Raw genomic sequence first — 18,212 nt, 5'->3', positions numbered from 1 at the left:
CCCTCTATATCGCTTTGTAAACTGTGTCTAAATGCTAAATTCCCAGATCAATTTTTTATTCAACCCCCCCCCACCACACACACACACACACACACACACACACACACACACACACAACATCAACGCATTTGCTTTGTCCTCTTACAATGTCTTCCTATCCTCAAATGATGGAGGGACACCGTATACCTGACTTAACTGACTTAACCTATGTATGTCCTATAGGTGCCTGTCTGCATGTCTGTGTAGCTTATTCTCACATCGAGTATTATATACTGTTGAAAATGACATACCTGGTTGTGCAGTGATTGTTTTGTAGTTTCACCAAAAAAACAAACAAACAAACAAACAAACAACCAACCAAAAAAACTACAAAACTGCTCTGCTGGTTTATGGTTTTTATGGTGATATCGACACTGAATCCAGTGAATTTCTTGTGTCAAACTTACTGAGGAGCAACAGCCAACTGAACAGTTTCATTTCTCTGATCCATAAACACACTGCATGGGTCCCGGTCTCACCCCCTAACTATGCACAAATTTCCCTCTAATACGCTTGGAAAACATGAATGTCCACTACCTGGCTAGCATAAGGTTACAGAAAACCAGGAGCTGATGAAGAGGACCGAGCACTATAAAAATAAAATACTTTTCCCAGAAGCTGGAGTGAAATTGGACTGAGGCTCAGTGGTGTAACCAGGAACATAACTCCACCGTGATGCTGGTGCTTCTTTTGTAGCTGCTGGATGTGTAAGTAGGCCAATGTTTGCTAAAATGCTGCTATAACTTCTTGAGTTGTGTATCCAAGCCTATCACCAGACATAAACCAGGCAATATGTTCAATGACAGCCTATGTTTTTAAAAGGGATTGCTTTTTCAGAAGGTATGTCTACACAACAATAGAGGGTTATACTGTTTAGTGAAAGGTTGTGGTTATGGTTAATATAAATCCAAACCGTGCTCAGCTACATTCTGATTTACCAGCCCAGTCTCCCCACACTTTAGTGCATAAAGGGCAGACTAAATCTTGTTTTGACACTAAATATTAGAACTGGACTTAAACTGTGAGAAGCCAAATTGGATGAAATTTATAGGATGCTGGGCTGGAATATCAGGTGTTCTGTTTCAGGCTGCGTTTGGATTCTTTTGCCTTCAAGTCGTCAGAAATCACCTAATGCCAATAAGGTTTTGTTTTCTTGGGTTAAAATTATTATGGTTAAGGTTCGGATAACACGAGTTTGCGGTATATCCTACTATTTTTCAACTAAATCATACTAATGAACCAAAAATACAAATGAGCAACTAGAAATGTCTAACAGTTTATGTATGAATTTGTGCGATTGCTTATGTGAGCTTCTACATGCAGGCACGGTGACCCAGACACACAGCTGAAATACAACTCAGTGTTGCAGCATGCAGCACTAACTAGCAAGGTTATAGAGTCTCTGTGACTGAATCCACCATCACGTTAACCGTTCTTTTCTCTGTAAGTGTGTCTGCATCCACACACCATGGCACCCAACCCATTTCCTCTTCCAGAAAGCTCTGTGCAAACAAGTACGACAACACTTGCTGGCATTTCCTCCACCTCACTGCACTCTCTCTTGCTCCTTGTCTCCCACTTTCTCTCTGTTTCTGCCTGCCACAACTTAGTTTTCCTCTTGCTTTCTGTTCGCTCTTGCTTTTATTGTGCCATTTTCTGCCACTTTGGACCAAGAAAAGGAGGCCGTAATGCAATCTCTCCCTTCTCCGTCCCCTGCTGTGAGAGAGAGTAGCATGGCCTGTGTGCTGGGCTGGGGAGAAGGGGGAGAGACGGGGTCAAGGTGAGCTCTAATACACTATTGATCCGCCCCAATTGAAAACCTGATGGAAATTTTACCCCCCTCCCCTCCCTTCCTCCTTATCCTTCCCTGGCTCCTCTCTCTTGCTCGCTTTCTCTCTGCTTTTCTCCCCCCCTCTCTTTCATCTACCCCCCTCTCTATTCCTATCTCCTACTCTTCCCTTATGTCTTTTTTCCTTTACTGTGTGTATCCTCCCTGGTGTCTACAGTCTTCCTCTTTTTCAGTGTCTATCCCTGTTCACTCCAATCCGTTTTCTCTCCCAGCTGAATGTCTTTTTCAACCACTGACCACTTTCTCTCCGCTGCTATCTATCTCCGCACTGGGCAGCACTCTGCCTCCATGTCTTTTAAACCATGCCTCTAATCATTTCCTCTCCTCTCTTGTTCTCCTTTGCTCTCACCATCTCCCTTTTTTCAAGCCTGTTCCCCTCTTTTTCCTCTAAATCCCTTGCTACCATACCCCTCCCTACTGTTTCTGTCTCTCTCACTCTTTTTACCTCATCCCCCTCTCTGAGTGTGCATCAGATGGTCCATTTCTCTCTAACCCAGTGCATATTGATCCCTATGGCAGTAGCATGCAGGGTGAGAGCTGTGAGGACCACTGCTACAGTGTATTAAACGCCACAAACGCTTTAGACGTGGGGCCTGAGACACGCCTCCCCGGCAGGGCCCTGTCGATAGCTGCTCCCTCCTGTCAACAGCAGCCAAATGGCCTCTCAATCTGGTTCTTGTGATGGGTTACAGATTAGTACACAGAAACTGCAATGGATGAACCAAAGAAAAATAGAATCTTGATGAGAGAAAAGCCTGAAAAAAGTTAAACAAAATAGGGAGAGATGTAAAAGGTCATTTTTTTTCCTATAATGATGAGAAATCAGATACATTCAGCATTGATGTAAGTCAATGAAATTAAAAAAAAAAAAAAAGAAACCATTTCCATTCAGGTGCCTAAAATGTTGCACAACAAAATCTATGACCTCAGTATTCAATTTGCTCCATCCTTTGCCTTAAGAGACTTCATAATAACACACTGTTGTCCTGCAGTTATGTGGAACAGCAATTATGGGCGCAGCCGAGCATGCTATATACTGTTCAAGCACATCAAACAAAAGAGGCACAGACACTGGAACGGCCTGAACAATAGAGATGGCAGCAACAGTAGTAAACCGTTTACAGCTACCCATTACTTTCCCACTTAACAAGACAGACTATAACCTTTCCCTCTCTCCGAGTCTATGCAGAGTTGGCTGCTATCACCGCGCTGCTTGAGTGGGAGATAAATGGAGTGAGTGCGCGTATGTGTGCGTTTGATTTATGTACTGTTGTGTACGTGTCAGGCGGCCAAGCTATCAGGACCACCATCTCCCAATAGAGACACAAATGCTACAGCTGTGGAGGGACCCTTCTGTCGACCCTGAGACCCCTGATACACATCTGGAACAACAGAGCACGCAGAGCAGGGATTGGGGGGTTTGTTAGAGGAGGAGGGAGAGGAGGAGGGGGAGGAGGGAGCTACCTTCATAGCTTCTGTGCCTTTTTGTCCATTTTAATTCAAAGGAGATTCATCCACTCTGTTGATCACTTTCCGTCTCTCTATCTTTGTCTTTTTCTCCTCTCTGCGCTTCACTGACCTGCATTGACGACAGGGAAGCAGCCACTGTACTTTCACCCGAAGCTCAACTTTACAACTTCTGTCTGTTCTCAAAGGAATAATCTCACAGGTGGCGGGGATCTAACATGGAGTTCCTGCTTGGTTGCTTCTGTTAGGAGATACTTTGGTATGATCCTGATCCAATGTGAAATCCATGGTTTGTTTAAAAAAAGTAAGGTCTGTAAATTAAAGTATACCAGAACATGACCAAACTACAACCAAACCCATGTGTACTACTACTAATAAACATTCACTTGTCACAGTAATCTGTGTTTGATCTTTAGCAGTTTTGTAGGTTAAGTCCTCTCTTGTCACAGGATTTTGCCATGTTTTCATCATGTCGTCTGTTCTTACTTCAGTGTTACATGGCTTTTAATTTGTCCACTAACTGGCACTCAGAGGTCAGACACCAATTTTATTTTCCCACTTTTCTCTTTCAATCGCTCTTTTCCTGTCTCCCTCGCTGTCTCCTCTTTTTCTCCCCCTTCTCTTCACCCTCTCCATCTATTTCTTTCTCTCTAGGAAGGAATCAGTCTCACCTTAATTGCTCTTAAATCGGATTAATGACTGACCGGGGACAACTTGACTTAATCTCTCTGCTGGTAAATCTCTTCCTCTCTACTCTTCTCGTACATCACTCTTATACATTTTATCCTCTCTTGCCCTCCCTCCTTTGCTCCCTTTATCTCTTGTCCTCTCCTTTTTGTGTGTCCAGTCCTTACTCCCTGCTCACTCTATCCCTCTTCCCTCTCTCCTCTCGGCATCCCATCCCTCTTTTTGTTTTGCTCTATTCTGTCGTCTCCTCGCCTTCCTTTATTCTGCTCTCTTTCCATCACTCTCCCTGCGAGTCAGTCATTTACTATTTCATCTTTTTGGACGCGTTCTGTCATGCTTCAGCTCTGCTCGTCATTCAGGTCCCTTCATCACTTCTCTCCTCTTCTTTTAATGCTCTTTCTATAACTTTCTATCATTCTTTAACTTCATCATCCTGAGATTTTGCCCAAACCTCTTTGACTTGGCTGTCACTCTGTCACTCCATTACACACTTTGCCTCTGTGTGTGTGTGTGTGTGTGTGTGTGTGTGTGTGTGTGTGTGTGTGTGTGTGTGTGTGTGTGTGTGTGTGTGTCTTAGTCTCTCTACAAAGTTGGCCAGTGGCATGGTGTTGTGTATGTGTTAGATGTCGATGTGGCCCTGTCATTGCCTCCTAAGTGCTTTGGCAATACTAGGGATCTGCTGTCATGCCAGTGCAACTAATCTCAATCGAATTACATTGAACTTGTATTGAGACGGAGCTAAAGGACATGAGCGTCTGTCTGAGTGATTGCTCAAGTGATTGCTCACACCCATGTGAAAAAGCACGTGAACAGAAAGTGCACATGCACACACAAATCAGTTTGGACAACATGCACGCCATTAACGTAGTTAATCCAAAACCACAGCAATGGATGAAAAAAAAAAAAAAAAAAAAAAAAAAAGAGAAAAGTGCATTTCAGTGCAATACAAAACAACTGACACCATGTCATGCTGAGGTGATCCTTGTTAAGGGTTTAAGGGCAAAATAAATTATGCCACTTTCCAAAGTCCTGCAGCTCAAAAAAAAAAAAGCTAAGGGAAAAAAGAGGCCACCCTTGTGGACAAAAGCTCATTTTCCTCTTGGTTGCACACTGCTGCAGGCAGGCTAACATGCCACAGGAGAATTCACCCACTCATACACCTTTGTTTTCCTCAGGTTTTTCTCAACTTTACACACAGCAGCAGAGCCATAACTGAGAGTGACCCAGGATTTCGATGTCAGCCCAGAAGGCATGTGCATGGCCTGTCCAGCCTGAGGCGAATTTGATGTTTTGAGAAGCACAAAGTTGCCTGTTCGTTTGACTGTGACAGCAAAATCTATCATTTTCAAATGTGGGACCCATTTATTCACCTTCCAGTTTTGCTTTGAGCCACTTCCACATCTGCTTCTTTCTCCCATTTCTCTCTTCTCTCCACTTGCCAACTCTTCCAAAGCTCCCCCCAACCTCACTGCAAGTCCATCTGCTTCACACAGCACTCCTGTGGTTGTCCTCTCTCGCTCTTTCTCTCTCACACAGTGCAGTCAGGATTAAGCATTTATCTCGGTGGTCCTCCTTTCGGCCCTAAACGCCCGTGAGGACGATAAGAGTCGCTGGGATTTGTCAAATTGTGAGCCATTGATTAACTGACCTTTCACGCCTGCAAGTCTCTCAGCCACTCCACTAACTGCCGACAGGCTAGATAGAGAGATAGATGGATACATCTGGCTGTTATTATTGTGTACAAGTTTGTAGTTACCAGGTGTGGCAACGAGAGACGACAGGGGTATGAGGGCCACAGGAGAGAGGGGGAGAGGGAGAACGGACGCTTGGAGATGGAGGGAAAGATACAGAGGAGTCCTTCAATTGCCCTGCAGTCTGAGTGTAACAGGTAGGAGTCTAGTATCAGGCAGCAATGAGTGTTGAATAATGAATGATGAAATATAAATTTTAAGGTGTGCCAAGGGGCTAATATCAGACAGGAAGAATTAAGAGGGAGCAGGGGAGCCAGAGGAAGTGTTCAGACAGTGGCTGGCTTGAGGAGAATCTTGCAAATGACTGGTAATGCCAGAGGCCATTTGCATGTCACATTGGACACCTTTTGATTATTCAGTCTGGTCTCCACTGCTCCATTGCCCAAGAGCAAGAAAAGTAAGATTCCGGGGGAAAAAAAGTCTTCATGGCTCATCAGAAGTAACTGAACAGAAAATCTTAGACTATTTGACAGTTTGTCCCAAATAAAAATCACAATCACATTTTGTTTATTTAAAGGGAATTTAGGCAGTTTAGGTTTTTATCTCTAAGCTAAAGAGCTGTAGTGTGAAATCAACACATGACCCCTCCCACCCAAAACCCATCTTGACCCTAAATGACTCCCGCTCCCCTTCAAAAGAAAATATGCTGTTTTCTGCAATTAATGTGCTACAAATGAAGAGCACTGTAAAGGAAAAGCAACGGGGAAGCAAATGGCGTAATGAGGTGCCGGGGGACTGAGGAGGAGGAGGGAGTTCACTCACCTGGACTTCCGCGTCGCTCCGCCTCGAAGATGCACCTGGGGCCGAAGCCCGATCGCGTCTCTCGGACTGGACTTGGAGTCTTTTCGCCGCTGCGCTTGTTCCGAGGGAGGAGGTGAGAGGGGAGAGTGCTGCTGTCGCACTGCACAAAGGCGTCACTTACAGAAGAAGAAGAAGAAAAAAAAAAACACATCATGAATGTAATCTCCTTTGGTGTTACAAATTCATTCTTACCAGTCAACGGTGTTAATTTTTTTAATTCAAATCAGAAACAAAAATAACGACAAAGAAATAACATGAAGCCAACTAAGGGACCGGTGACGCTACGGTCCAGCTGAAAGGAGCCGATCCCAGAGTTTGTGTTGTGCTGTTTTCCTGCAGGACCACTGCTGCCTCATAAAGACCACAGATCAATCACATTATTTAGCCTAGCCTTCAGTGTCATACAGTAACGGACACAGCGAGACAGAGGATGAGATGCCAGCAGGAGGAAATCACCCTAATGCTCCTGTAATGACTTAAATTGTGGCACTTATTTATGAATGACCTTATCGCATTTTGTGAAATTTATTCGTCTCCTCTGGTTGACGTCTGAGGAATATCGCATCAAAATCTTCAGAATCACTTTTACAGGGGATATATTTTTACTCTATCTATATTGGGTCCTTCTGAAACATATATGAGCTTATGGTTCTTTTTACGCACGGGATGTATCCGGGTTTGCCGGCACATAGAGCAGGCCCTGAATGCAGCTCGTCGAGAGGCTCTGCTGTCTTGTTATCGATATATGAGAAGCTTGCTGGAAAGGATATTGACCGCACTAACTAGCCGCACTTTGATCATACAAAATTGCTTTCCAGATGACAACACATTAAGGATGAGAGCATTTTAAAAAAAAAAAAAAAAAAAAATCAAACCCGCCTCTCGCACCTGTCAGAAGTTTCTTTTCCGAATGAGATGGAGATGAGAAAAGGTGAGAGCCCCCATAGGTCCAATGTATTGATGAATAAAAGAAAGCCAATAGTCTATTCCCAAAAAAGAGGACAGAAAAGAAGAAAAACGAAGTAAAGAAAAATAGGAAGGAATGTTGAGTCCAAAATTTCTATTTCTCACCAAAGAATCGCAATCAAGAACAGGAAAGTAAGTTTGATTCAAAGCATGCTGGACATCGAACTCATGCGACGTCAAAAAACGAATTTCATAAAAGAAACGAAAAATCAACTAAATAAAATGAACATGAAAAGATGCAAAGAAACAGAAAAATGGATATTATCAATTACAAAAGCCAATCACAAGCGAATTAGACTTTTGTTCTATATATATTAAACTAGATTAAATTATTCACAAATCATTAATATAAGCAAATCAAATCTAGTAATCTTATTATTATATTGCATTATTAAGTATTATGATAACAAACAATCTAAGAACATAATCACAGTTAAAATGGGAAATTTAAAGCTTCAAATTCAAACCAAGATGCTTTAGGAAATAAAATCTTTGGTGCAGACGGTTCGTAATAATAATAATAATAATAATAATAATAATAAAAATAAATTGCATTACATATGTGCCCATATAACATGCAGGATAAAAACTTTTCGTTTCAAACAAATAGTACCGTTATTATAATTATTATTAATTATTATTATTATTATCATGAACGTAAATAAATGGAGCAGAGAAGTGCCATCAGTGATGTGAGAGACACATTTATAATTTCTGCCTCCGCAGTTTGTGCCAAACAAACCCCGGCAGCGTTAAAGCGCTGATATTATGACAAATATAACTGGACGGGTTAACGGGTTAAGAGGCAACAGTGCAGAGGTGAAGGATGAAGGAGGGGAGGGTCCGTGACGTGGGGAGAAATTTCCCCAAATGCCATTTAATGTCGGAAATATTTACGCCCAAGTATTGACAGCAGAGAGACGGATGACGCGGCCGGCGAGAAGCGGCACAAAACCAGGGAAATAATCCAATTAAACGGCCTGAGCTCAAAGAGGAGAGCGGAGGAGAGAGGTTCAACACGTTGGCCTGAAACTTCAGAGCAGACACAGGCGGAACGAAATGTCTGAGAGCAAGAGACTGATGCAGGGAGTGAGGCTGGCCGCTTGTTGGAAAGTTGGAAAACACCAAAAATGATTTTACATGATGTGAAACACGTTTAAATAAGAAAAGAAAACTGCATAGGCCTATTTTCATCATCATCATCATTATTATTATTAGTTTTGTTAAAACACAAAATTAAACAAATTAACTTAAAAACTTCTCACTTGTAAATCCTCAATATTTCCTTCACAGACACGCGCACACACACTTGAAAACTTTGTTGACGCTGGCTGGTGTTGTGTAAAGTTAGATGTGAATAATTGACGCCACAAAAAAAACAACATTGGTTGGGGTTAGGCTGGATCCATTGATCGATCTCTTAATCTGCAATAGTTACATGCAAGTATTGATTTACAAACACTGTTTATCTGGAAATATACTGACACAAATAATTGATGGCGTACACCCACGGCGCACATAAATATGCATCAAAGTTGTAAGGGGGCAAACACCTAAAAAAGGGGGGGGGGGAGAGTTGAGAGAGAGAGAGAGAAAGAGAGAGAGATAGCAGCGAATTCACATAAAGATTATTCTAAAATTTTTTCAAGTTTGGTTTTGCACTGTATTGATGCGCCCACTTCTAAAACGAACTCCCATGCGAGACTGGAAACGTACACACACACACACACACACACACACACAATTCACTGGTTTGACTCCTGCTGCAGTAAACAAGTATTTTCCTTGGCTGAAACTGACGCACGGTCACAGACAGTCCAAGAGCTCTACCTGCCTGGCTTTGGCTGTTTCATTTATTTGTTTTTTTACTGATGAGGAATTTTGTTGTTGTGTGGAACTGGAAATACAAACTTAACAAATATTGCTCTATATGGTCAAGAATTTTTTGGAAAACTCTTCAAGACAGGGTCACTTCAAATTAACCAACTTTCAGAGAAGAAATAAAGGCAAACAAGTAATGAATTAATTAAAAAAAAAAAAGAAAGTATTGGCACATGCAATACACCCAGAAGCACAAGCAGATGCAGCAAGATAAAGAAAAATACAAATATCCCAGCTCAGCCACATGCGCGCTCACGCACGCACACACGCACTTTCTAACAGCCCGTATAAAGGTAAATTATTTCTTACACACACACACACACAGAAAGATGGACCACAGGGAGAGAGAGATGCGCCGGCTGAGGTCTCGTGCAGCTCGCCGTGTGTGAGTGGCTGTTTAATTGACTGATTGATACAGCGGTGTGGAGGTGAGGGCTGGACACTTTAACAAATAGAGACACTTAAAGGCTAATCCGGGCCAACGCCGACAGCTGAGCGCATCCCAGTGTTCCCGTAGTGCCGAGACTTTCTCACCTGCACACACGCACCACTCTAAAACAACAACAACAACAAAAAAACCTGGATATTATTTATTTTCCTCTCTGGCTTTGTGTGCACTTGCAAGAGATTCGAGTGTAGCATTTAAACTTTCCAAACGGGAGCTTAAAAACACACAAAATACCTACATCCAAATAATGCTAAAGAAGCGTCTGCGTAAATTACGCACGGTCCAACTTTTAGTTGCTCTGCGATGCTCAAACAGAGACAAAACTATTTTCAAATCAGAGCAAAAATAATCCCAATAACGAAAAATAATATCGCCGGAACAAATCTATTATAACATACTTCAGACACACTCGCGGCAGGACAACATGCACAACTTCTTCTCGCGCGAAAAATAAAATTTGTCAAATTTCATATTAAATGGTAAATATTTTAGGTGATAAAACACAAATCAGAAACATACCTCCAGCTTTACTTTCAGGAAGTGGCGTAAAAGCTCTCACCAGCTGAAGTGCGGCTGTTCTATCCACACGCAGCGAGCCAGCGACCAGAGAGGCAGCACTACTACCAGGCTCAACCCGGGGAGGAGAGCAGAGGGAGGGAGTGAGGGATGGATGAGGAGGAGGAGGGAGGAGAGGAGGTGTGCATCTCTCTCTCACACAAACACTCTCTCTCTCTCTGTGTGTGTGTGTGTGTGTGTGTGTGTGTGAGAGAGAGTGTGTAAGTAGTTAATTAGTAAATCCCCATTCGCTGTGCCTCGGGTCGGTTTGTTTTCCCCAGTCGACAAGCCGAGAGGAAAGAGAATTTGAAGTAGGATTCGACCCGTTTCCGCTCCTGTGTCTCATATATGAGGTTTGTGTGTGAGAGTGAGAGTGTGTGTAGTGTAATCTACTGTGTATGTGTCTGAGTGTGTTTTCACTTTCAGGGCTCTATTTGCTGCCTCTCCATGGCCTTTGTCTCACCTCCTGGACACCAAGGAGTCGCTGTGCTCAACAACATGTTTCCCTCAAAAGTTGCTCAGCTTGAATGGCGCAGCCATTCCCCTAAACGCGCAATGATAGTGGCCACTTTAAGGTTTTGCTGGTGCCAATGCAACTGGGATTCAGTACCATTGACGGTGATTCCTATGACAGAAAACCTCCACACAACCCTATAGCTTGATTCAAACCTGAAACTAGAGGAATAACTAGCTTCCTGCCTGTATGTGGAGTAAAATGGTGCATAGGTACAAGAATATGTCCCTTCATGACTATAAACACCAATCACTAAAGCTTAAGCTCCATCAGTAGACTACAGAGAATTTCACCGCTGTTATCAACATTTTCCCAGCAGCAAAATCCACAATTAGAATGAGACACATTCAACTCAATAGTATGAATTCAACCGTCTTGCATAAATGAAATAATGTGCACACACACACACACACACACACACACACACACATACATACACACACACACCTACGGAGGGAGAGGAAGAGAATATGTGCCAGTTCTCCTGCCAGTAAATTGACTCTACCCTTAACAAACTTTAATTATTTAATTGATCCCCAATCAGCAACTTAATAATCAATTAGGTAAACCTATGGAACTCACTTGAGCACAGAGAGCTAGACTCTATGACAAGGGAGTCAGGACGGGAGGGAGGACGAGATGAGAGGAGGTGAAGAGATCGAGGGATGGAGGAAAGGACTAAACCCAGGGAGATCTGTGCTCTTTGCTGTTTCCTCTGCTGGTTGTCCATTTGAATTTGATTATGGGATACGGCCAAATTCTTGTCCTGTTAACATTACAGGCCCCACTGTTAAAGAAGGTACTGGTCAAGGCAAGAATGACCACATGTTTTGAAGTACTAAAGCGTTTGGGGGTAGCATTCACCTGGTATTACTGGATCAGTGCTGGATATAATCAAATGTGAACATGAGCTCTGTATTTTTTTATATAACAGTTAATGGAATATCTTTGGGCTTTGGATTTTTGGACGATCTAAAGATGTCACCTTTGCCTCTGGGGACATTATAGTGGGCATTTTCCACTATTCCGTGATATGTTATAGAGCTTGAAATTCATAAATTAATTGTGAAATACTCCACAGGTTAATCAATGAAGAAAATAATGATTAGTTGCTGAAACCAGCTGTAATTTAGATAAGAATATATTTACTTTTTTAGTCCCTTACATGCCTCTCCTGTTTGAACCAGTCCTATGTTAAACAAACACATGAGGAGGTTGAGCGGTAAGTAGGTAAAAATGTTGAATGAATCAAGCAATATTTGTAAAACTTGTCCATGGTCACAGCCATAACTTTACACATACAGTAAATCACCACACTCTCAGATACAACCTGTGCACTTCTTTATCGCCCTCTAGTGTTGACTGCTGATAGGAGCCTTCTGTCACTGTTTCACTCCTCCAGTTCCACTTTCTTATCTGCTTGTCCTGATTTTTGGGTTCACACCCGAACAAAGCAACACCCGGAGTGGATTTGTTTGAGTGTATGGCTGTTTTTTTCTTACTGTACGTCAGGCTTATGTGTGTGTGTCAATAGTAGGGAATATCAGACACTCAGCAGATGAAAGCTTTGCCAATACTCTAAGTCCCCTGAGGGTCATGGCAATATTGATGTGACCACTGGTATATGTATGTATGTGTGTATGTGTGTGTGTGTGTGTGTGTGTGTGTGTGTGCATGGTACCAGTGCATGTGAGTGTGCGTACATGCATATGTGTGTATTTATGTGTGTGTTGCATTTGTCACTTCTAAAATCACAAGCAGATGCAGACACACTGAAACATGCCAGTAACCTCCAACCACTGATCTCAGAGCAGCCCATTCTAACATCCTCTGGTGGAGGTGTGTTTTTCCCCCCCGCTGATCTCTGCTCAGCAGCTGGAACGTTTGAGCCTCTGACACCTGGGAGGCATATGTGACAGAGTGGGGAGGCGCTGGAAGAGGATGAATAACTGACCTATCACATCCCCATTGACTGAGTTAATTAATATAAGTAGAGCGGAGGATTCTTAGCTCACTTTTCACTGTATGGATTTGCTGTCTCCTCACATTTGGTATATTTTATGTCTATTCAATGCAAATCCAATGTGTTTCTCCCCACTGCCCGATCATGACAGCTAATTTTGGTATGTGAGTTTTTTTGATAGGGTGGATTTTAATTGTGGCACAACAGAACAGATTGATATAAAAATCTCATGTGAATGGATGTCAAATTGAAGCAGAGCGAACTGTTAAAAGTCTCACATTCTCTGCACTGACTTTCCACTTGAGGCTATACTACGTACTTTTTGGTTTCTAAATATTGTGTAGATGTGACAAAACTAAAAAAATACATGTTTTTAATTGTTTAGAAATAGGAGATCGGATGAGGTTCTTGTTGGAAAAGAAACGAGCAGAAAATAGTGGGAAAAGGGGAGGAGGGACAGGGAGGAAGGACAAGGAAATCCTCATAGACTAATATAGTCTCTTATACATGCAAACACTCTTCTTCTCCTTCTTTGTGTGTGTGAGAGACAAGAGAGAACAAGGGGATGGGGGGGATGACACAAGCAGGACAGACAGGAAGACAGGCAGAAGAAGGTGGGAAATGGAGAGAAAAGGAGGGGAAAGAGAGCAAGAAAGAGCTCCACTGCCTAGTCTTAATCTGAGCTGTTCTGATCAATAGCCCATTTCCCATTGTTGCCAGAGCTGTTCGATCGCTACACCACGGAATTAACACACCCACTTTAATCTAGGGGGAGAGGAGCAAGGGGAAGGAGAGGAGGGGGGAAGGGAAAAGGGGGTTAAGGGGGTGAGTGGGGAGCAGCTGTGGAGGCATTCTCAAATGAAATCAAATCTAATTGTTATCACTGTAGCCGCTGCACTTATTACTACCACTGTTACCATTATCCAGCCACCATATAGCACCTATTTCTCCCTCTCATACCTTGAGCCATGTGGTGTAAACTGGACGTAAATAATACGAATTAGTGTTTATTTGTTTCATTTTGCCAGCTGTAGATTGGATTGGGTTGGGAGACTGGGGAGTTGGGGGGTGGCCTTATGGTGTGGAAGGATCTGCTCCTTCCATGGAGACAAGGAATTGGGTTTGTGGTCAGGTCCATTGTGCAGAATACATTCCAGCGCCTGAGTTTCATGAGATAATGCTGTTGTGTTACAAGTACGTAGTCATGCAGTGTAATCTTGTTAAATGTAGGACTGCTTGGTCTGGTGGCACCAATCCGCCGCTTTTTCTTCTGCTGGTGATCTGTAGTGTAGGTCACCAGCTATAAGCTATAGGGTTGGTTCAGCAAAATTAAGAAACACACAGTACCAGTCAAACATCTGGACACATTTTACTATTTGAGTTGAATGAGAAAGTGTGTCCAAACGTTTGACTGGTACCCTATTTTTGCACTTTTGCCTCTAGTGGTATCTAACCATGTAGATAACTCGCCAAATGGGATGTTCCTGTTGATATTTTGAAGTCATGCTAGTGGCTTTTTCACAACAGACATTTTGACTCATGAGCCATGGAAAGGCACAGGTTAAACACATTTTGTTAATGATAGCTCAATGCCAGCAATATCCCAGTAAGCCATGGCAGTGAGCCAACATGCATAATAGCAGGACATTGAAGCTAGCTTTTAATGTTAGCAACTGGATAATCCAATTCTAGGATAATCCAAAATCTCTGCTGTGGAAATGTATATTTTGTACTTTTTAGAAATATTCATAACAGCCAGGGGAGGAAGTAACAACAGTGCATGTAAAGGCCGTGATATGTTAGAATTAAGTCATCACTTGGTTCTTATAGTCAACATGTTGGGAGTGAGAGAAATGGGCAGTGGACCTGAGCAACTCTGACAAGGGCTAAATTGTTATGGCTAGGTGACGTGGGGCGCTCCTGGTTCAGTACTGGTGAGATTCTACAAACACTGGTCTGTGGAGGGACAAGCCAAATCGAGGTTAAGATACTTCATACTGTGTACTGTTGGAATTGAAGAAATCAAATTGGAAACTACATTTCCCCCCTTTCATAACAAAGCTCTCAAATATATTGCATTACTAAAGTGAATACTTTTGCTTTTTCAGTAGCAACACTTGAGTTTAGCTGTTGAATATTGTAGTCTACAGCTGTGGGTGCTGCTGCTGGATTCTTTGCTTACTGCCTTCTCCTGAGACAGCTTGAGGAGGAACCACAGCAGAGAAGCTCTTCCCTGCTACCCGAGGCTACCACCCAACTTTTCCTCCAATCCGTTCTACTTACTCTAGTTCTTTTGAAGTCATTTCATAACAGAGCAATTTTCTTGTTAGCGTTTGGCTTTAATTGTGGGTAATTAAGCGTGCTCTAGCAGTATAGAGAGTGCTGCTCGGAGGACTGGGGGGAAATTAGCCGTAGTTCAGCTGTGAAATATGGGGTTAAGTGGGAGACGGGGTAGGGAAAGGAGAGAGCCGAAGGGGAGGGGGAGGGGGGTCAGTGACAGGGGGCTTGCTGTCTAAAGGAAAGCTGCTCTGGGTGTAGCAGAAGAAGAGGAAGGCATCAGAAAGAAAGTGGGAAACACAAATGTTTAAGTAACAGATACAATTTAAACAGACGTTCACAACAGGGCTGAAGGAGAGGCACTGTGAGGAGTGAAAGAAATAAAGAAGTGAGAGATGAGGGGCCACAAGCTCCAGTGCTTAAAGTTGTGCCAGCACACTGGAAAAAGGAAATAAAAAGCGAGATAAAAGAAAAATAGAGGAAAGGATACATTTCAGCATCTTTTGGATGTCATCGTACTGTTTTCTCTGTATTTGGGTGGTTTATAACAATAAACATCAAAAAAACAAAAAAAAAAAGGTCCTGCATGAGAAAAGATGTGTCTGTACTGTATCTTATTTTACAAACACAGTAATGCTTGTTTCAGCAAATATTGATACAAATATTTTAGGAAGTTCTTATTGACAGGTGCAACAGGTCAGAAATTCTAGCAAAATTAAGCATTTTGTCTATATAACTTTACACACTGAAGACCTGAGGATGAAAATGTTAACAAACTGAGCATAAGTAATTGAAAACATGCAGGACTGTGTGGGGTTTCCCCCCCGCACATTGCAGTAAATAAAATTAAAACATTTCATCCAGTGCCTCCCTTAAAGCAAAAATGTGTGTATACAAGTTAAACCTTGGGGTGGCACCAACTGTCACCAAGTGGATTATGGACTTTACACACAGTGACCCCTGGTTAAATGCAGAACCCTGCTGAATAGAGCTGTTGCCCTTCGCATCCATTAATGCTTTTATTTTAACACTATAACAGCTATAAACGTCGGTGTGGCCATAAAGCAGATGAGGAATGATTGGAGCCATTGACTGTACTGTCAAATGCTCAGCGGACAGGGACTAGCTCTGTCGAGCTCTTTATGAGCGCTTCATCCCCTGATGGAACCATCCCCACTGACAATAATGGACCTGTTAAAGCCTCTATAAATATTGGCTCCCATGCTTAGTGATTGTTTGAATACCACTGAAATTGAGCACTATTTGCAAACAAGTGGCTGAGCGTTGGAGGTGGTGCAGCTAATATCGAATCAATGGAGGGACGCTCCTTTGCAGTGGGCCCTCACAGAGGCGTGATTCATACACTGAGTGCAGACATAATGTGATTCAAAATAAACACTAAACTACTGTACTGATATAAATATTTGCAGTGCGAATAGGACGCTCTTTCAGGAGGAATAGAAAGCTAAAGGGATTAGGGATGACTGTGCAGAAGAAACAGGTCAAGGCTGCAGTGGAATTTAAACATTTTCCTGCCAGGTCCAGTGAGGAATTCAGCTGTAAGAAGAGAGGGTCAGTCTCCCCATGTTGGGCGCCAGTGTTAGAGATCAGTTGTGAGTCTTGGTTCTTCAAGCACAGAAAATCCAAACATTCCCCAGTAGACAAAAGGAAGATTTTCTCCATGAAGGGAGATATTTAGGTGTACAAAGTCAGGAGCAAGACTACTCTGTTACATTTCAATTGCTTAAAGGAGAATAATGCTGAATTACAATGCGGAACTATGCCATCATGAGATCCTACCCAGAGATCAACCAGGGTGTGCGTCAGGAACAGTCCTTTACTTTTGGTATTTCATGTAATTTTTGACTTCCTGTGCAAAAGCAAAGACTTAAGACATAGAATGGTGCTGCTGCTCAGTTGCATGGTAGATTAGCAACAAGAAACACCATCGTTTATGAGTAGGATCTAGCTGCCACTTGTCAAAGCACTTTGGTTGAAATGGTAAAGAGGTGCAGTTGAAGCTGCTGAAAACAGAAAACAGAAAATGAAAATGACTCAAAAGTCCAATCGATCTATAATGTTTTACTGGCAGCGGTAAAACAGACACAGTATATACAAGCTCCTCTAATGAAACCGTGTGTCCATTCATTTTTCTGCCTGTTCAGAGACAGTTTTGTAGTAAAAAACAATACAGTATTATCAGAGGGAAACTGGATGATGTCTTAAAACTTTGCAAATCTAATGTTCTGATAATTTAGGTCATTGTATCAAAGCTGTATTAACCAACCAGGCACAGCAGCAGTGCCGCACCGTCACTGGCTGATATTTTTCTTCTGTATAACACAGAACGAGACTACGCTCCTCACTCATTTCTCAGCACATGAAGATTAGTATAAATTCAGGCTGCACATTGGCTTTTGATCTATAGATGAGAAGAACAGCTCAAGCCCGTCTCAGTTTTACAAGTGATTATTTTGACCTTGTGTGACATATACTTGAAATCAATGAAAAGGTCATGCTGAGAGTATCCAAGGGGGCTGCATGTGAGGAGAGCATTCACCAGCAAGTGTGAGAGGCTATTTTATAATTTGAACAATATTCACAGCAAGCATCAGTGCAGTATTTAATTAGTGTCTAAGCATTTTGCTTTCCTTGATAAAAATGTAAAAGCAGCTAAATTCTTGAACACCATGAACCGGTGATGATCTTCAAAAAAAAAAAAAAAAAAAAAAAAATCATTGGAATAAAACATGGTGAGCTGTTTCATGAGATAGCTAGACCGCAAACCGCTGAAGGATGTTATCCATACGTAGTGAAAGAGCCCATCTGACCTTGACCTCTCTGGCACGTTCCCTTGTTTTATAACTGAAATGAAGAGAAAAGCCTGCAAACATGTACAAACTCAACCAAACACTGTAGGAATTCCCAAAGTCAGTCTTCCAATGTGCATCAAAGCAACACAGCAGAGTGGATGTCAGCTGGACATCAAAGTTTAGTCTCATTTCTCTGCTCTC

The 18,212-nt window shown here is 42.3% G+C and overlaps 1 protein-coding gene across 1 annotated transcript in view; it reads right to left on the bottom strand.

Annotated features, from left to right (window-relative positions):
• erfl1 (Ets2 repressor factor like 1) overlaps positions 1-6,582 on the bottom strand; it is a 33,180-nt gene extending 26,598 nt beyond the window's left edge. Inside the window, exon 1 of the mRNA XM_026317687.1 lies at positions 6,556-6,582. The gene's annotated coding sequence lies outside the window, so the exon portion shown is untranslated. The remainder of the gene's footprint in view (positions 1-6,555) is intronic.
• Positions 6,583-18,212: the final 11,630 nt, after the last annotated feature.

Source organism: Mastacembelus armatus, chromosome 16, assembly GCF_900324485.2.
Source record: "Mastacembelus armatus chromosome 16, fMasArm1.2, whole genome shotgun sequence".
Classification (NCBI taxonomy): Eukaryota; Metazoa; Chordata; class Actinopteri; order Synbranchiformes; family Mastacembelidae; genus Mastacembelus; species Mastacembelus armatus.
This window is presented reverse-complemented; position numbering and strand designations above follow the sequence as displayed.